The 21570-nt window shown below is 32.4% G+C and overlaps 1 protein-coding gene across 3 annotated transcripts in view; it reads left to right on the forward strand.

The window, feature by feature from the left end:
• The window catches only part of LOC145279856 (uncharacterized), a 1383997-nt gene that overhangs the window by 202694 nt on the left and 1159733 nt on the right, over positions 1-21570 (forward strand). For 2 of the 3 annotated variants that reach the window (XM_080131300.1, XM_080131301.1), the window contains exon 3: positions 9599-9638. The exons of the other annotated variant lie outside the window; for it this stretch is intronic. The gene's annotated coding sequence lies outside the window, so the exon portion shown is untranslated. The remainder of the gene's footprint in view (positions 1-9598; positions 9639-21570) is intronic. 3 annotated transcript variants of the gene reach the window in all.

The following is a 21570-nucleotide window of genomic DNA, read 5'->3' on the forward strand; positions in this document are numbered from 1 at the left end:
ATGTGGGTATATTTATGTTGAGGGGTGCAGCAAGTTTTTCAGAGGTTGTAAAACAAGATCAGAAATGCAATGTTATAGTAATGGGGCTGGGACTCAACAACAGTGAGCTCTATTAGATTGGAGATTCTGTTTTCCAAATGGAAGAGACCAATGGTTGGTGCACAAGCCCTAATGTGGCAATATTTCATACTTGGCTGAATGGTGGCTTTGTATAGAGACAGGATATTGACTGATCTGAAAAGTTTTCTAGCCTGGTATATGCAGCAGCTTTGGCAGTACTTTGTATATATTTGTTCCAATTTATATTTACTATGAATGTTAGATCTAGAAGTTTGAATATTGAACTCTCAAATAAGGTGCTATTAGCTATAGTAATCGGTGGTTGTGTAACAGAGTGCAGACACGCGTATGAAAGCCAATGGATGCAAATGACTTAGTTGTGTGCAAGGTGATATCGCAGTGAAAAAGAAAAAAGAAACAGATTATAAAAAAGAAAAACATGGCCCGTGAAGGACAGAGATAGACGTGTTACACATGTGGTCTGATAGCGAGAAGAAAAGACGTGTCCTAAATATGGACGAACAAAGACAGAGTGCCACGTGTTAGACACAGCAGAGTCTCGTTAAGCACATTGGAGTACGATATTTTAACAAAGAAAAGGCGCTATTCTATAAGTATCTATAAATAAATGTCTGTTGATTCAATTAAAAAAGATGAGTCGAATTCTTTCCTTGTCTTTGTTTCCTTGCATACAACGTGTTGATTCTGAGTGTTGACATGTAACGACTACGTTACAGTTGGAAATATTTTTTTTATAATTGTTCACCATTTTAAACTAACTTTGTATCTTACTTTGTCCTCGTTAGATACCGTTCGCTAATTGTCGGTTGCTGTGATTTCATTGGCTAAGAGTTTTCTCACTTTTTAGCATTTTATGTAACCTGCCCGAAACATGCCGACAATAATGTAATCGTTATTCTGCATAAGTATCTATTTTTCTCTCAGGACACCTAATTTTGCGGATATTGATCTTAAACACAACGTTGAGAAATTAATGAAATTGATGGATGGTGGATCCCTCGCTGATATAAAACACGTGACCTACTGCCGATAACTTCATGGGTGTCAAACTAGACCCCATGGCATCAAATGTCCACATTACTTTGTTGATAATGTACTTTTTTTCTACAAAATCGCAATAAAAACACATTCTGTAATCTAGGCTCTCTGAAACCTCCTGCCAAACATTCCAATTAGCCCTTAGCCCATAAGCAAGGTAATTTCGTAATGGTACTGCTCAGCACATGCAATAACATTACATCGACACCCAAGTAATTTTATTTTTACTTTTGAAATCATATTGGATAAAATATAATAATGAATAAAGTGGTGGCTCTATAATAATAATATAAAATCTGCATAAATTAAAATATCACATTTAAGCGTATTTAGCCACCGGGCCATGCTGGGCGGCCACTACTATATATTGGGTACAACATAATAATCAATAAAGAATTTGCTCTATAATAGTAATTACGAAATCTGCATAAATTAAAATACATTTAAACGTATTTTATGATTGGGCAACGCCGGGCGGCCTGCTAGTACACACATAAAGTAGGGCATACCTGAGAGAAACAGGCAGAATGCTTATGTTTTTTAGGAGAATGTTCTGTTTATTTTCTTTCTGTGTTTTTAGTTTTCTGTTTTTCTCTCTCTTTTATTTATTTATTTTTTTAAAAAACATTGTTCTCATGAAAACTGTTCTGCCGGTACTATAGCACTTTAAGTATCCCCCGGTATGAGACAGCAATATGGGAAACATTACACTTGCATTGGTAAATCAATAATGGTTCGTTTCCTACATGCACGAAACAAACAAAAAAAAAATCACAAATATGCACAACGGCAAATGCACTCAAGTTTGTAAAAAGACAAATATTTGTAAACAAAACAAAAACAAAAAATAACGAAAGCACAAATGAATACAACTGGATTTACTCTTTCTAACCCGTTTAAAGAACTTAACACAAATCCTAATTTCACTGATAAGGCATTATAATTTGATATTTTCATTTCAGCATTTTGATACTTGTTTCTTTTAAAGCTCATTTGACATAATCGTAAGAATCTTCGCAAATAGGCCGGGAGACGGGTGTTCAATCCTCGGTCGAGTCAACAAAAATTAAAAAACTGGTACTTGATGCTAAATACTCAGAATGATAAGGGGAGGATCAAGGGCAAGTGGATAAATCATGTGAATGGAGTAGCGTCTTTCGCTACATCTCGGTGTAGCAGCTAATGAAGATGAAGCCTTCAGGTTGCTCTCAACTATAGTCGGACACTTCAGATAAAGTTTAAATTCTGCATATTGCTGCTATTATTAGAGAAACAATGAGCAGGAAGGGAATTCTAAAGGCAAGCAGTCTAAAAAAAAACTCTATTAGAGTAGAAAATCTTCTGACATCTAGGGACCTCTGCAGTGAAGGGGTGTGATTTTGTTGCTAGTCAGATGGGTTATTTTCATTGCGTCTTTACATGTTCACCAAAGTACATTATGTATAAATACTTGTGAAATATGCATAGAGGTGCAACATTGTAGCGATGTGACAGGGGTTGGTGGTTAGCAGATCATGCAAGACCAATTACAGCATTAATTTGTTTTCTGTTCAATCTTTCTATGAGGGAGAGGCTAGTGATTAGCACATCTGTTCAGATGTGATAACGGTGCTCTGTGCATGGTGGCTGTATAGAGACACAAGATATTGACAAATTTGAGAAGTTTTCTAGCTCGATACAGGAAGCTTATTTTCTTTGCAGCAGACTCAGCCACATCTTATATCTCCTTATTTTATTCATTATTTGCTTCATACAGTACTGGAACTTCTAAAATAGTTACCCGTTTAGTAGTGGCCAGAACCAGCGTTGCTTATCTCGATTCTGCTAAGTTTATATACACCTATTTAAAGACTAAATATACAGTATAATTCCCGTTGGCACACCAGTTCCTTTTAGATCACTGGAGTTAAGCAATGTTGAGCCTGGTCAGTACTAAAATAGGTGACCATTGGGAATTCCAAGTGCTGCATGTGTTCTCTGCTTATCTCGGCATTGTTTCCAGTCATCTAGCACTTCTCCTTTCCACTAGACTCAACAAGTGCCGATTCAGGGGAGATGTAGATTGCACAACCTTTGCCTCACAATTACACACGGAGCTACTCTTACAGGGGGTATCCATTGTCTCTTGAGACAGAACAGAGGCATTGCATGATTCTATAAATACGATTTAGTGCATATGATTTTAAAATTTCTCATTCAATTGTTATTGCTGTACTTGGTCTTTCTAAATGGTCACCCATTTAATACTGGCCAAGCTCAATGTCGCTTAACTTTGGTGATCTTATCACCAAAGTGTCAATGTAAATATAAACATGCTCTAATCTAATATGGACAGTATGTGTGTCTAAACTTTTTGATTAAATGTGTGTGTGTGTGTCCACAGAAATTCCCAATGAACCTGCCTTTCACAAATATGTCTAAATTTCTTCAAAATGTGAAATTTATTTGACGTTTCATAAGTTATTATTGGTCATTTTTATTTGGTCTTTGTGGCAATGGAAAACTTTCCATCAAAAAATGTTTTCCTGTTCAATTTCAAATCTCTCATATTTTGATTGAAGAAACAGAAGTGAAGTTTATTGACGACATTAAGTATGTGCAATTATCCATGGGATCGTTTTCTTTTTCTGGATTGTCTGTCCATACCGGAATTATTTTTCGGCTCGTTTGGATCCCTCAGAGCACAACTCGATTCCGCTACGTTTGCTTTACATCTCTTATTTAAACACAAAAAATGTTCTGTAAATAGGGAAAAGATATACATGTATATTCAGACGAGTTTCAGGTCAATAAGTTTTGATATACTTATGTTTTCGGTTCTATCAAAGAATCCAAGTCTATTTGCATCCCCGTTTTATCACTAAGTCTGCATTTTTACTTATGTATCAAGTTATTATCAAGAAATATGATTCGAGATTTCCCATTCGTATTAATCTTGAATTCAACTCAATATTGAATCCATGAAAGTTTTTTTTCCCTCCATGAATCTCATTTTCTGGTAAACCTGATGGAAAAAGAAATGGATTCCAGTGAGACTCACCAGAATAAATATATATTTATGCATCTAATATTCAGTTTATTTTTAGGTATACATACTTTCTATTTTTACGTATTTCAGTTAACAAGGCAAAAAAGCCACACGAAATACGGAAATGAGGTTTAATTACATTAATATATTTTCATTTAAATGATGAATAGTACTATGAGCGGATTGAAAATGCTGAATGTAATGAACAAAATTTAAAGACAGTTTAAGACAAGTATTTGTTAAAATTGTATTTGAAGACTTTAATTTTGTAGCTGCGGGAAAGAGAACCCCTGGTAATGTGTTCCACAGATATGAAGTTCTTAGAAAGAAACTTTGTTTATGGAAATTCCATTGATATTAGTTACATGGAGGAAAACAAAGGGAGAACGGCGAGTTTATTTTTATTATTAATACATATTCATAAATATGTGTGACTTTTATTTTAGTATGACACTGAACACTTTTAATTATTTTTAATTATTAACTAGGTAAAGATCTTTATTCTGATCTAGTTGTCCCTACTCAGCGTTGCCCGGTACTGTTCTTATTTTGTAGAGGACTAAGATATATAAATCCTAATCCCGTTACAAAAGAAAATAATGAAACGAATGGAATTGAAGGAAACAAAACTCAATTGATGGATAAGATAAACGTGTCGTTTATTTACTGTTGAAAGAATGAATGTTTTAGATATAACGTGTTCATGTTCGCGCGGATGTAACCATCATTTGTTGCGGGATTGTTAGTATAGAAGGAAAAAGGAAATGTGTGTGCATCTCACGTTCGGGTCACTGTCGTTTGTTCGCGCGTGGGAAGAGAAGTGAGCAATGTAGCGGAACGAGAAATGGCCGTCCGGCACGTAGAGAGAGAGAGAGAGAGAGAGAGAGAGAGAGAGAGAGAGAGAGAATGTCAATCCAGTTCATGGAGAGATAAAGCGTATTAAGTGTACGTACTGTCTGTTGGCTTTTTGTCCAACATAGTAGCAAGTGGTGTGAGGCATGCGCATGCGCGCGCCTCCCGAAAAGGCACGCTGTAGGCCTGTAGACCGCCCAGCTACGAAGCTGGTCTGAAAAGGAAGAAACCGCTTATTGCTCTTTCTTTTATAGGTGTTTCCGGTGGTATTTTACGCATGTGTGGATTTCCTTTGAGAGGGGAAGTGACGATGTCCATGTGTGCGTACGTGTGCGCGTATGTGAGTACATATGTGTGTGCGTTAGCGTGTGTGTGTATACACGTGAATGTGAGTGTATATACGCGTACGTGAATATATGTACGTGTGTGGACGTGCACGCGTATGTTTGTGCGCGCGTATGTATATGACAAGTAATATAGCTTGAAATGTGAACGCATGTTTTTGTGTGAGACTAGAAAAGGCTCGCGCAATTTACAATTTGTTTTATTTTGTCTTTTTTCTTCTTTTTAAAAATTAATTTATTTTATTGCATACAATGATGAATGAGATTGAGAAAATTTGAGCATTTAAAGCGGTGGTTTAAAACATGAATAGGAAATTATTGAAAAGAAACTCTGTTCATGGAAATTCTGTTTGATGTTAGACCTACGGAGGAAAAAAGTTACTTTTTTTTGTATTGATAGAATTTATTTTTAATGCTTTCCTTTTATTCTCTCACTATCTGGACACGTAATTCTTTAGGCTATCTCATCTGAATTATATTGGGCAACAAGAAAATTAACTCTTCTATTATGAAGTGCAAAACAATGCTATTATTAATGCTTGCTTTTTCTTGGTTAGTTTGCCACCGGGAATTTGTCAATAAGTATCTATGCTCCTTTTATTCTTTGTAATTAACTACTTTTCATTTTATTTTTTAAAGCAGAAAGTTTATTTAATAAGTAAAGTGAACCTTAAAAATAAAAAGTTAACGGTTTGGTTAGGAGGGAGAGAGAGGGGGGGGAAGAGATAGATATATATTTTGCTAAAAAGAAAAACCGCACCAAAACATAATCCGGTTTGTTCTCTCTTACAATAAGAAGTCCATTTAACATCTAACAAAGAAAAAGAAAGACATTTTATTTTGAAAAGGAAATTTTACTTTTGAAAGCTCAGATTGCAATTAATTTTATTTACGTTAACAAACACATTGCTATAGTTTTCTATAATATATATATAATATATATATATATATATATATAAGTATTGGGACGATTAATCAGAATCGGAAAAATCGGAATTTTGGGGGGTATCGGAATCTAAAAATTTATAGTCTAATTTCCGATTCCAAACCGATTCTTTAAGATTTTTGAATAAAAAATGAAAAAAAGGACAAATTGTTTTTATTTATTAGAAGTTGTTCCTTTACAACATAATACAAAGAATGGCTACAGAATGAGATGCAAACCTCATTTACAGATTTTAGATTGATTAGCAGGGTTTAATTTATTTTATTTATTGGTCATTTATAACTTCCCTTTTGCCTTTGTAATCGTTTAGCATCAACTCGACAAAGTGTCTATGTGCCCTCATCTGAGGGAGTTCATATGATTATTAACAAATTTTAAATGCTCTGGGTGGGGCGGGGGAGGGGTAACTTTCGGCACCAGCTATACATTGGGATGTGCTGTCATCAGCTTCTTCTGAAATAAAGTATTTATGACACCTTTTTGGATACAAGGAAATCTTCAGACTTTCCAAACCTAATTTAATTTGTTTTTATTAGTTTTTATTGTAAGCAAAGTAAATATTCCAGAGTTCACTTGCCTATTCAATATCACAGATTTTAAAAAGCCTTTCGCACCTATATGATAAATGGCCATATGGCATCTATTAGAGACTTGGGGCTTTATTATCAAAGATTTAACATCATTGGAATTTTATTACGGGTGTTGGTTTTGTCTGATCACCACATACTTTGAAATATTTCATGTTTCCTTATATTTTGTTGGGTTTTGGCAGAAGTGAAAATATAAATGAAAATCTCACAAGTTTATCAAAACTTTGGAAGAGCAAACATTGAGAAGTTTGTTAACTTCCAAACAAAATTTCATTTACATTTAAAATACCCCAAACACATGAGATTCTACTTATTTAGGCGATTATGTATGTGCACACTGAAACGCTATTTTAGAATTTAGAATGGGGTTCAGTTGTGCATATAAATATAATGTAGACTGATCTCATTTCGGTACATTATAACTTTTTAAGCAGTTAAGTAATTTTTACCACTAATTCTAAGGCCAATCAGCCCAATCATAAAATCACATGTAATTGCTATATTTTTCGTATTGCCACCCATACTTAGGGTTTTTAGTAGGAAAAGATCGTGGTTTTTATGACTTAACAATACCATATATTAATACGATAGCGTGTGTGTTATTTATGTTGTGTGTCATGATGACATCCGAGTTACTATTGTTTGATTATGGATTCCCATTTCTTATAATAAATAATTTTACTGAGAATTTTTCATAAGTTTTGGTTTTGATTATAGCTGATGACACTCAAGTCATTTATTTTCTTATAAATTATTTTACCAAGAATTATTCATAAACTTTGATTTCGATTATAGCTGATGGAACTCCAGTAATCCATTTTTTTTTTTTTTTAAATAAATTATTTTATCAGGATTTCTTCATAAGTTTTGGTTTCGGTTTTGATTATAGCTGAAAGGACTCAAGCTAATGCACCCAAGTCATATGGATATATTTTTTTTTTAAATTGCAACTTTATAACATATAAAAATCGATAGAACATTAACTCTATAATATATACGAAATCTGCAAGAATTAAAATATCATATTTAAGCATACTTAATGACTTGGCTATGCCTGGCATCCTTACTAGCTTAGATAAATACTTTTGCAGTTTTAACAAAAGTTACAATAAAATCAGAGCATCTCTATTTGCGCCATTAATACCAACATCAATATTAGTCCTCACATGAAAGAGCAGGACACAAAATGTTTTAAATGATAATAATAATAGAATAACAATAACAGACTTTCGGTAGCGAAGACTACTATTGACCGTAACCAGTTTTACAGTCCTTTTGAAATTTTCATCTCTATTTTTCTCGTTATGTACTGAATATTTGTTAGTGAAACCTATATGAAATATGTTCCTTATTAAATTTTAAAGATTTTCTATTCTGAAAGAAGTTAAAAAAAATTTATCTAAAAACGTTATTTTAAAGTTTGTTTTTTTTAAATTCAGATTTTCTCATTATTCAGACCTGTAATAATACAAAGAGGGGGTTGCAAAAATGAGTTGTGGTGTGAGGAGAAATACGAACTGAAATAGAGAGGAGAATTTTAAAATATAATCTTAAAAAAATAAGATACAAGTTATAAAAGCATTTCATCCAAGGCATGAAAATTGTTAAACAAAATGTTTTTACTATAGGCTTTAAAAATAAAGGTACAAGATTCAAGTTGAAATTTATTTATCTTCAAAGTGCCCTTTTATAAATTTTACAAAGTAAGGTATAAAAATTTAATTTAAATTGAATCAAAAAAGTTACCTTGGATTTATTTTATGTAGTGTACATTTTGTTGCACTTTATAAGCATTATCTTTCATCTAGCAATTAATGATATAGATATAACATTTTCAATGATTTTTTTAAAAATTGCAACAAAATGTACATTGCATAAAATAAATCCAAGGTAATTTTTTTATTCAATTTAAATTAAATTTTTATACCTTACTTTGTAAAATTTATAAAAGTGCACTTTGAAGATAAATAAATTTCAAATTGAATCTTGTGCCTTTATTTTTAAAGCCTATAGTAAAAACATTTTGTTTAACAATTGTCATGCCTTGGATGAAATGCTTTTCTAACTTGTATTACATATGAATGAGTCTCTGTGGAATTTCCTCAGGTCCCGCTAATTGTTATTATTTGCATCTCGTTTTTGTTTTTTGTTTTTTTTTATTTTTACAGTAAAGCAAATTAATTTAATAACCCACTAAATTTATATAATTAAAATAAAATTTAAACAATTATAGAAGGAAGGCACATAATAGTTAACGACGCCCCATGCCCCCTCCATGTTAAAAATGTTTTTTCTAAATAGTAACACTATTATTTAGAAATCCGCTCGTAACAATGGACGGGGGGGGGGGGCGTTGTTAATATTTTGTTCTTACATCTTCTCATTTTGCCTACCAGCCGTCGACTATTTTCAAATAATACACCATGTATGATTTTCATGTACGTTCTCTCCCCTTCCTCACTTCACTCACCCTCTCCCTCTTTCTTTCTCTTCCCCTGTCTCGTCCTATCTTTCTCTTGTTTTCTAGCTCCATTTTTCTCACTCACCCCTCATGTCTCTTTTTTCATTACATTGTCTCCCCTCTCTCTCTATCTCTCTCTCTCTCTCTCTCTCTCTCTCTCTCTCTCTCTCTCTCTCTCATTACAGTAAATTATATTTGATTGCAATTAATTTAAAAACCTCTCTGTATTTGTCTCACATTCTTTCATTTTTATTTCAGTGTATAACTTATAAATGTCAGTTCATTAGAAACCCGGTTGGTAAGTGTTGCCTTCCTGTTCTATAAACCCTACTGCCTCATCTTCCCCCTTATCTCTCTCTCCTCCCTCTCTCTATCTATTTATCTATCGCTCCTTTCTTTTTCCTGCTACTCATTGTATTTTTGTCTGCAGGTTCAACTTACAAATCACATTGTAGGCATTTGAAATCACTTTGCTATAATGATTTCCTTGTCCTCTTCAAATTCACTGATTTTTATCAGTTTCTCTTGCATGAAACACGTTTTGTAGGTCAATCCAGAATGTCTACTCAATGTTTGCTCACTACAAATAAATAATTTCCCTTTTTAGAATTTTTAAATGTTTGATCTTCTTGTTTATAAATTGATGGTTAAAATTGTAATGCAGTATCAAGTGTTGTCTATTTACACACACACACGATATGTGTGCAGAAGTATAGTACCTATGGCTGTATATATTTGTAGGTTAATATATAAGCATGTGTTTATATACATGTATAAATTATTCACCCAATGAGATGAGTTAAATTACATATCAATTAATCTTGTGGCTTACAGTCTTATAAAATATTGTTGAGAGGAAATATATATAAGACAATCCCAGCCAAATAAAATAGCTCAATATACAAGATATAGCAATGTAAGAATTGTATGGTTTAAAGTTAAATTTGTAAAAATATAGAATTTTAAAACAAAATTTATTGTTTGAAACAAGGAATACAAGACATTTAAAATTCTTTCCTTAATCCATCTTCAGAGGAAATGTATTTAGCCAAATAATTATGAATAATCATAAATCTTGCTATTGAAAATTACAGTTAAAATATTTTTAAAAGAACATAGACAATGACATCAATTTAAAGTGACCCAACGCGAGAAATTAACAAAATTGCCGATTGACAGCCAGACAAATCACAGATATTGCCAAAATTTCCAAATTTTGTGTAGCAAATGATTTAAATCAAGTAGGTGTATTATGTTTTAAACCAGCACCTCTCAACTAAAAAAAGGTAATAAGTATGTCAATGACTAAACTAGTGCTGCTGTTCGAGATCACTGAAGCTATACCACAGTGATGTCATGAATGTACATTAGTAGAAAAAAATATAGAATTTCAACCTCCATACATTTTTCTTGCTGCCCACTCTAGGCCCAATGAAAGCTCAAGGTCCAATTTGAAATTCCTCAGACACAAGTTGAAAAACATTGAACCTTTTCGCCAACCCAATATTTTCTCGGGCAATTAAAGTCATTTAACAAAAATGAATACGTCACTTATATTTGTACTATGAAAACTAAATATCATCTAAGATTCTTACATTCTATTTAAAAACAAATAATTAAACTTGAAAAAGTAACCATGGAGTTTCTACATATTCAAACACTGATAACAAAAATATCTCGGAGAAGAATGTATTTAAAAAGGTTTAAACATTTAAATAGTCAGTTGTATTGAATTTTGAGATTCAAAAGAAAGTGATGTCCTTCCTCCTTACATGATTATAATTTGGTAATTAAACTGATGGCTACCGACTGGAAGAGCCACCTGGGACAGATGTGGAAAGGTACTTCACAAGCCTCACGCTAAGAATACTAGCTTCGACCACAAACATTTGTTTAGTAGGACGATCCACTAGATTATTACGATATAGCAAAGTCCACTCAGTTACTTAAAACGAATATATCAGTTTAGTAATGAATTTGATTCGTTCTTATTTGTTTTATTAAATCATTAAGAAATGCACCGTCAACAGTTTTTAAGAACCACAGCATATTATAAAGGTAAAATATTAAATTTTGTCTACATACAAATTTTATCATAACGGCCCTAAAATAAATGAATTATCACAAGTTTAAATTGAAAAGAATTTCACTATATTTATTCATTTTTTCACTCTAAACTCTAGTCTGGTTTGTGATACCTATTGAAATTGAAGGACTTTCTTTAATTTACTTATGAACTATTACTTATCAAAGCTAAAAGTCACTCGAGAATAAGAATTGATGAGATAGATAGATTATCAGTTTAATATTGAAGCACAACCGTTTTGACAGGTTTTTTTTTGGGGGGGGGGGGTTAATATCTGGACCTCATATTTAAAATTTTTCTTTCAATACAAAAATTACAAACATTGTACTTAAAATTCTTTTTCTAAAGAGATCTTTCAACCATCAGTATGTCTACACATGGACAATGCTGCAATACTACCGCTTTTGTCTACTCCTTTTTTTCTCTGCTTTGGTCCATACATCAGTAGTTGCCATACCAATTTTTGCTTGTGCCTCTCCATTTGCCCAATAAATCCTTACTTTCTCGTTTTGAGTATTGCTGTTAATTTACCCAATTGTGCATATAGATTGTTATCTCATACCATCCAAGTGACACATAGGACTCCTTTTAACATTTTGGTATAAGTACCATATAACCTTCTGCACTTTTCAGCTTTATGACTCCTGTGAGTGTGAATGTCTAAAACATAAAGAAAAATGTCGAAGTTGATGATTACAAAGAAGAAAATAAAATGTAATGAAGAAGAAGAAGAAAAAAAAAAGTATATAAAGAACTAGAAAAATATGAAGGAGGAAAAGAACAAAAAAAAATAATGATGGCGAAGATGATGGAAGAAAAAAGAGAAAAGAAAAATATAATCATCACTTTGTTTATTAAAAATAATAGCCAATCAGAATTCAGACATTTACAAAGTACATGGCATCTGAATAGCTAGAAAATAACTCTCCAAACCAAAAATCCATATTCGATAGTAAAATATTGGGACAAGAAATTTCTTGAGTTAATATACTTTCCCGGGCAACACTGGGACACGAGTAAGCTAGTATAGAAAATATGTTAACTCAGAATTGAATGAAATACTTATGCAGTAACAATGGTTTGGATTATTTGGGCTATTAGTCTTATCTTGGATGTTATTCTCGCACATTTTGGACGATGTAACTTTTTCAAGTGCATCTGTAACATTCGGGATTCTATATGGAAGATCTATGAGGTGCCTTCAATAATTTTTCAGTCTATTTTGTGCAGGCATTTATAATTGTCGTAGACTCTTGACCATTCAGTATATTATTGCTATACATCTTATGAGATGACTGACCAATTTTTATGATTTCAAGTTCAAATGAACAGCTACAGCAGGAATTGGAATACACCCTACTAAAGTTTGATTGTCACAACTGATGAATTTCAAAAATGCAATTTGGACGTGAAGACACTTTAGAAGAATGATATGCAATAAAATTCAGAGACGTATGAAATGCTTCAGACTGCTTTTAGAACATCTTGCATGAATCAAGCATCAGTTTATGAGTGGCATAAGAGATTCAAGGAAGACAAGAAATCTTTGAAGGATGATGAGAGGTATTGAAGGAGTAAGAAAGTCAGAACACTAGAGTTGATTAGCCAAATAAAGAATTTCATGGATAAGGACCGTCGTGTGTCTATAGAGACAATAAGTGCACAGTTTGATATCAGCATGGGAATTGTACACACAATTATTTGTGAGGAACTGAAGATGCATAAGATTTGCATGACCAAGATAGACATCAAGACAGTTTCTCACCCTCTCTATAGCCCAGACCTTGCTTACTGTGACTTTTGGTTATTCCCAAAGCTCAACGATTTCCTGCATATGACCATAAACTATATCCAGTGGTGAGGCCCCAGCTTGTGGGCTTTGGGGAGTGTGGAGCCACCCTTTAATTACCATTGCTCCCAGGTCCACTCTGACCCGGAGTGGTAGTACCTGTTAGGATCCCAACTATGGGTTAAATAGAAACCGACTTGAAAACAACAAATATATTCTATTAAAAAAATTTTTATTCAAAATCTTTGGATTCGGCATTAAATAACCCGAAAAGGGATGATATGCCGTAAAACAAAAACAACCAACCAACCACAGCTCAACAAAAACCTTAGAAACTGTCGTTATGAGACAATTGAGGAGATGGAAGAGGCTGTGATGAGGATCATTCACACAAGAGGATTTTAATGGGGCCTTCCAGAAGTTGTTGGAATGGTAAAATAAGTGCATTGCAGCTGGAGGAGGTTACTTCGAAGGGGACCAGAGTTTCATATAAAAATACCTATAGGAAAAAAGTATGAAAACTTATTGAATGCACCTCGTAACTTAATGCTTTATTTAATCCACAAGATAGATTTTTCTCGTTCCCTCAGACATTACTAAATGAAAGTCTGAAGTAATTTTTATTTTATTCTTAATTATTATCGGCTGTAGTGAAGATTGAACCCTCAACCTCTAGAAAACTTATTTAGAACTGATTGTACTTAGCAGTTTATCTGTTGTGCCACAGGTCCATGTTGAAATAGAAACTAAACAAATGTTTTAGTAACAAAGGGAAATAAGATAAAAGTGTAACGGCATATATAAGCAGTGCATGAAATCCAACGAAGCAGGAGAGTTAATAGTTGGATATTATTTATTTATTGTAAAATTTAACTGATAACACTTCTTGGAAACTATTTAGTCTGATATTATTTTTTCGAATTCAAAGTGAACCCATTAATAATTGAAGTTTAAGTTTTCTTTCATTTATTTTTTTTTTATCTCCATTTGCATATATATAATTGTACAGTTAGATGTGTGTATATATTTACGATATCGCGTATATTGCTATGTATAGGATTAACTTCTAAACTAATTAACCGATCATTATAAATTTTGGAATACAACTGTTACATATAATGGGCCGTTATCTGGACTATATTTAGTTTGATGAAAAAAAAAAGTGTTCAAACCTTTTGTAAAAATTCAAATAGCTCCGATTTTTGTGAAATTTTAACAATTTAGACGTGAATTATAAATATTCCCCAAATTAAGTTTCTTTGAAGTATTTATAAATACTTTTAGGAATTCATAATATGAGCACACACATCCCATTTGAAAATTCAAGAATTTTAGATATACAATGGATGAGAACTCAGATGCAAAGAAAGTAAATCTGGTTGTCAAGTTGATTGAGAGGTTTTGTTGCCATGGTAATCCAATTTAAGCAGAGAGTGGAACAAGTGCTAGCGTGATTGGAATAAGTTCTAGGAACTTTTGCTATTACTAACTAGCAGAGCGTTACATCTGTCGACAAGGAAAGAATGTATTAGGGATGTGATGATGCATCGAAGAAAGACCTTGCCAGTGAGTGTTGAGGACATGTGTTGCATGGTGCAACATGATCTGGGAATGGTATGATGGATGTGCAATATGAGCTTTAAAGACATATTTAGTTCTGATGACCTCAGAGGAAAATTAAATCTGAGAGTAATAGTGAGATGTGTGCAGAAGAGTAGACTTTGATGGTATGACCATATTGAAAGAAAGGATGCGAGTTCTTGGGTAAGTAGATGTAGAACCCCAGAAGAAAAACCTCAAGAAAAATATGGGAGGAAGTGATATAAATGGACGAAGGAAAAGGAATAAATAAAAACCTGAGTCGAGATAGGGTAGTTTGGAAATCAATTTCTTAAAGTCATCTAACACATGGCAGACGATAAAACAGATGTTAAACAGATTATTATTAATATTATTACTACCACCACAACTATCATGGTTATTAGTATTTTTTTTCACCCACTAGGGATTCTCACACAGGTCATCAGTGATTTCTCACTGATAACAACTGGTGGTGTTTATCATTATTATTATCATTATTATGTAGCAGTAGTAATAATAGTTATTAGGCATCAATTAAATCAGATTCCAATTTCTTTTTGGGACCACTTGGGTAGACATTTTCTAGACCGAAAATCCTGTAATAGAGTTTAATCAAAATTTTAATAAGGATACTAGATATAAGGTTTAGTAGCATTATATGTTAATTTTAATCTTCGTAAAAAGACATAAAATTGGTGCAAAATGCGAAGAATTACTCTTATGCATCCGAATATGGATATTCTTCTAGTTTCATGGAAGTAAAATTTATTCTTTTTGTCATATTGCTTAAACAAACTATGATTTTATGGAATATGCTTTGGAAATTTAGTTAATTTTTGATAAATCTTTAGTCATTAATCTAGAAAATCTTGCTATCCATTGAAAAACGAATGTCTGGTACTTTTGATTAAATCTCTCGAATCATGTTGAAAATCTTCAAGAAAATATCAGATTAATTTCTAAAATCATAAAAGAAATTTTACGAAACAGCATTTTTTTTTTTAATTTCAAGTTACTGTTTTTGTGTTTTTAATGTTTGATGGATAACATAACGTTCTTCTTTACTTCCCCGCCCGCCTATACCCAACCCTCCTCCTTCTACACACTTATTAAACTTTCACCAATCATCTTTCCCACTCACATCATAGCTAGAACCTATAACTAACCCTAATTCGTTCACTTTACCCCCCCCCACCTCATGCGCTTGTCTCTCACAACACAACTTCAAACTTTACGAAATGACATCTTAATTCTGGCTAGTAATTCTGTTCAGCAAAGTGTCACTTATGCAGAATACAGCCCGGCATATTTCGGCAGGTTACGCAACCCACCGGAAGATGTTGTGACGCTTAATCGCAGCAGCCGACAATTGGCAAAAATATGGTGGAAAATTCTAAATTATCTTAAATGGGTCAAAATCAACATCTCCAACTCACACTAGATTGAAAAAGTACACGCAAAAAAAGTACTTGTGCAGTTTACAACCCATGTTATGTTTTTGATAGAATTTTTCAAGTTAAATTTTATAATACCATTCATTGATTAAATTGTTAGGTGAAAATACAAAATAGTCACAAAACACACCTTCCATGTTAAGAATGGCTTTCTAAATAATGTGATTATTTCACCGCCATCCACAAACTGCACAAGTAAAAAAAAATCCAGAAAACAATCAGTTGTTACACTAGATTTTCTTCCTAACAAAAAATAGAACTTATTATATGATGAGTGTTTTTTTCCTTGATTAACACTTTTTCCATTTAATTTTCTTAAAGTTTCTTTAAAAAATTTCCCATTAATTTTTCTTTGCATTTTCTTAGTAATAATATTTTTGCATTAAAATTAGCATGTGAAAAATGTTTTATATTTGTATGTTTTTTTTTTTTTTTTCATTATTTTTAGGTTTTTTGCAAGCGTTTTAACATTGGCTAGTGTTTTCAATAAAAATTAAAAAAAAAAAATTTTTCGTTCGACACCTTCCGGTAGTTTACGTAACCTACTGAAATATGCCAACAAAATTTCAGTTTTAACACAGTTCATATTCTGCATAAGTAGGAGTAGAGCTTTTATTTATTTAGCTTGAACTAATTCTTCATGTTATATATTTTATATATAAAAAAATATAACGGTTCAAAGATCAGTCAAAATGAATTTTTTAAGATAAACATATCTATTTATTTAAATTCTAATTTTCGATTAATACAAGAGTTTTTATTAGGAAAATACAGACAATATCTTTTCTTTTTGTTTACATGACGTGTTATCATTTAGCCATAGTCTTCTGTTCTTATTGAAGATTGAGTATTTTTAATATATATATTTTTTTATAAAACTATCTGGAATTTTGTCTGAGAATAGATTTTATTGTTCATCTTTATGTCACTTGGAAAATTTACCATTTCAAAAGTAGCATGTTCAAATTATTTTCTGCATGGCTGTGGCCATCGCTCTTGGCAGTAGAGTATGAAAAAGCAACACACAACACACATATGTATATATATATATATATATTAAAAAAATGTTCCAATATCTACCTATTATAATAATGCACTTCACTTTGACAAAGAAGTTTGACAAGCCTCTTTTCTTAGCATGTCTGAATGCCAGGAAGAGGCCATGCTAATGATCATCTAACGTGACCACCATAGAAGCGTTATGTGATAAGAGATGGAAAGGGCCATAGGTCTTTGTGGGTAACATTTAAGGATATAATTGAAAGGCCAGTGGCCTGCTGAATGCACCTGACAGTTAGGAAATCACCAGAACCAATGGCTACATATTATGGCATCTTTAGGAGTGGACTGTCTGGTCACTCATAGATAGATCTGACAAGAATGAACCCAGACAATATGGACGATGCACAATACAGAAAAATGTGGTACGGAGGACAATGAAAGCGAACCAGTAAGTACTTAATGTTGAAGCTTAGTGGAATAAAATGGAGGTTCGACAACTAGGCAATTGACTCGTCACTGCTCTAGTTACAGACGCAGATGTCTGTGGATACTGGTCATCTACTTGCATTAACAAATAAAGAGCCTGCGTTATTTTGCTTCCTATTTTTTTTTTTATTATTTTTGTCTAAGAACTTTTCCTTTGCACCAAAAGAAGAAAAATCTGTAAAAAGAAAGAAAAAAAAAAACATTGCAGTTTTCTTCAAGGTTGAGGAGTTTTGTTCCAAACCATTTTTTTTTTTCAGTCATTTTGACAAAAGTAAAGTTTTTACAGATAATAAGCGTTATGTTGACCTAAAAGTTTAATGAACAAACTTTGCGTTCCATCACCGATAACATCTTCTTCTTCTTCTTCTTTTTTTATGATGATGATGTGGTTGTTGAAAAGCAACACCATGCATGTATTCGTTCATTTTGAATGAATCAGATGGTTATTGTTGGCATTCGTTTCACTGATATCTTTCTAGTTAGAATTCTTTCTAGAAAAACATCGAGAGACACAACGTAAAGGTTGCCAACATCCCTAAATGAAAGTGATTCTGTGGAATTGGCACACTCAGGTTGTCAGTTTGTATTGTTAACCTCTTATCCACTGTCACCTCCCTAATGATGATGATAATTACGACGACTCCAAATGTAATCCTCTAATGTATATAAGAATAGGGTATGTCCTTAGATGCCGTTACTGCTGCCACATCATTTGATTATCATCATCAGGACCCATGGAAATTCCTCATCTCTTATATATTGCTGCTATGCTTAAAAATATCTCCATTCTATGGACGTCTGGATGTAATGTAGCGTGGATGGCTATATGCAAATGCATGCAAAATGACATCAGTGGTAAAGACGATCATGAGAGAGACGTGAAATATGAAACGAAATAACATTCGAAATCATGTGAGAGATATGGAGAACATTCGAGATCATATGGATGACATCACAGACGTAACAATGACGAAATAAATGCCGTTGTTACAAAGAAAAATCAAATTGAAGTTCTTTTCTATTCTTTGTTTGCTTTGTGACTGAAACTACGTGTTGGTTTCCGGACAATGTTACATTACGACCCTACAATAACATCTAAAATCAGTACTATAAAATTAGGTACAATATAATATTCAATAGATAATTGGCTCTGTAATGATAAATACGAAATTTTTATGATTTATTTATACCACTTTATTGTACCACTTTTGTTCAAACCGAAACATGCTTGTCTAAATTCTCTATTTAATGTAGTTTCAGGAAATCTGGTTATGTAGGACTATCTCCAAAACCTTGTAGAAAATCGTGATATATTTCTCTTATATGGATGTCCCGCATGAACGTAAACCCCACAATAATATTGTACTATCTTTAGGCAGAACACATACTACACTTTAATGTATTCATTTGATTGAGTGAATCCATCTTTTAAAAAAGCAGTTAAAGATGATAATGTCTTTATGAAGATAAATTTCTCTTAGCATATTATCATGTAGATAATAATGATGATGATGGTGACGACGATGACGACGATGCTCTATCTATAGAAGAGTCAGCTACATCCTAAGATGAAGTTATTGTTGCCATAGCTGGGGAGTTGCCGCTTAGAGCACTCTTTCTTGCCTGGACAGAGTACAAAATTAACTTCACAATCTAGTGGGAGATTATCTCTTCTGATCTCTATAGCTTTATCACAGAAGAGACGTCACTAGTCTTTCTCTACGCTATCATTATTTTCATTATAAGTGCTCGACTAACCTTCAATCTATGGTTCGTTCCTATGAAACATTCACAGCATGAACTCATTAAATATCACCATTGCAAAGAACTTTCCTTTCTTTCTTTGCGTACATAAAACCAAACGGAATTTCCATTTCTCTCCTAAAACTTTCCATCTGTGGAACATGATACCGACGGACCGCTTTCCAGCTGCCTGCAGTTTTTTTTTTCTCAATACATAGAAAGCTTAGTGAAACACGGGTTCATTTAATTATAAATACCGGTTAATTAGAACAATTCAAACATTATTTTTTTTCAAACATAACTCAATCACAGAACTAAGATATATTTTAGCATGTATTTTGTGTTATTAAGTATGTAGCAAAGAGCAGATCCATAGGCAACCAAACGTTGATTAACTCACATCTAGTATAATAGCAGATTAAAAAAAATGTTAACTTGATTTTAAAAAATTTTAAGTGGATTTTTTTCAAAAATAATTCAATCCATGCCTTGGACAATATTTTGGTATGTATTTTGTGTTATTAACGTATTACTACATCATGTATGAACCGCCACCACACACACACACGCACTCTTATATCAAAGAAAAATAGAGAAAAATGTTATGGTGAACATATATGTGATGGAAAGAAAATATTTTACACCAAACAATATGTAAATAGATCAGGTAGTTTTGTTAAAAAAAAAAATCATCTATGACTAAACGACGATCAATGATCTCTCAATGCAATTTTGCAAAACAAGGGAGATAATTCTTAAATAATTCAAATTTGTGAACTTTTAGAAAACGATTCGTAATATGGAGAATGGGGTATTGCAAAAACTCAAATTTATTACTGATTAACTCTTTCTTATAGCATTTAAAGTCAACCCTGTATATCACTGTAATATGTACGAATTCTCATTTATCACTTAAAAATGATTCTGTTTATAAAAATAAAACTACTTGATCAATTTAAGTCATTTTTTGCTGTATAATATTTTCTTTCCATCACCTGTACATACCTCATAAACATTTCTCTTTATTTAGTCTTTATTTATTTCTATTCGTAGGTTATGAAGTACCGGAACCAACATTAATTCGCTCATACTTAGTATAATGATAATAAAGGAAAATGTTAATCTTTAAGTGAAATTGATTGAAAAATATTTTTACTGGAATTTTTGTAACATAATTCAATCCTATAACTGAGTAATATTCTAAAATGTTTTTTTTTTTTGTTATTTAAGTATATATATATATATATAAAAAAAAAAAAACGCTGAATAAAAAGCAAACGTTGAGTCACATAATAGTTTTCTGATATTCTGAGTAAATTAATTTTACATGAAAACTTTTTGGGTACTTTTTTTTCAATTTGACTGAGATTGTTAATTCTTTAATCGTTTTCATTCACAGCTGATTTAAACTTTGTTGCCAGATTTCAGTATGGGGATTTTTTTTAAATAGAAAGAACGGAAATAATCTTACTACTAGGCACGTCCTGGCCTTGCTTGGAAGTATTTATATTTCATTTTACACAGACTACCACAGTTTTAGTGTAAGATCCTAACAAATGTTTTTTCTGTTTCTTTTTGTCGAGGAACAAAGAGTAGTATCTGTTCTGATTCTACGCTTCATCTTTCCTGTCTTTGGTCAGTGAAGGAAAAATCTTTCTAGACTGCACCAATTTTTTTTATTCCAATCCAGAGTGCTTCATTTTAGGATGACTAAATTTTCTCCACTTTAAAACCGAGCTTGCGTCTAATTCTGCCCTCGTGGAGAGGAAATAAATGGGAGCAAAAACAAACACATTAGAAAACAATTATGAATTGGAAATTGTAGAAAAAAAAGATAATAAGCAAAATGAATATTATTATTATTATTATAAGAACAAACATTTATAAAGACTATCATTTTCCTAGGAATAAAAAGATATAGAGAAAAATTGAACATATCAAAGGGCATGCATGATCATTTGAAATTTTACATAATTTCTTTTAAATGGAAGTTACTGATGTATTTAACAATCTGTATTTTAGTGAAGGAAATGCCAGTCCAGAAATTTAGTATATTACTAGTTGGGGCGCTCGACCTTGCCGGGGCATA

Source organism: Euprymna scolopes, chromosome 7 (assembly GCF_053919585.1).
Source record: "Euprymna scolopes isolate OS-2025 chromosome 7, ASM5391958v1, whole genome shotgun sequence".
Classification (NCBI taxonomy): Eukaryota; Metazoa; Mollusca; class Cephalopoda; order Sepiida; family Sepiolidae; genus Euprymna; species Euprymna scolopes.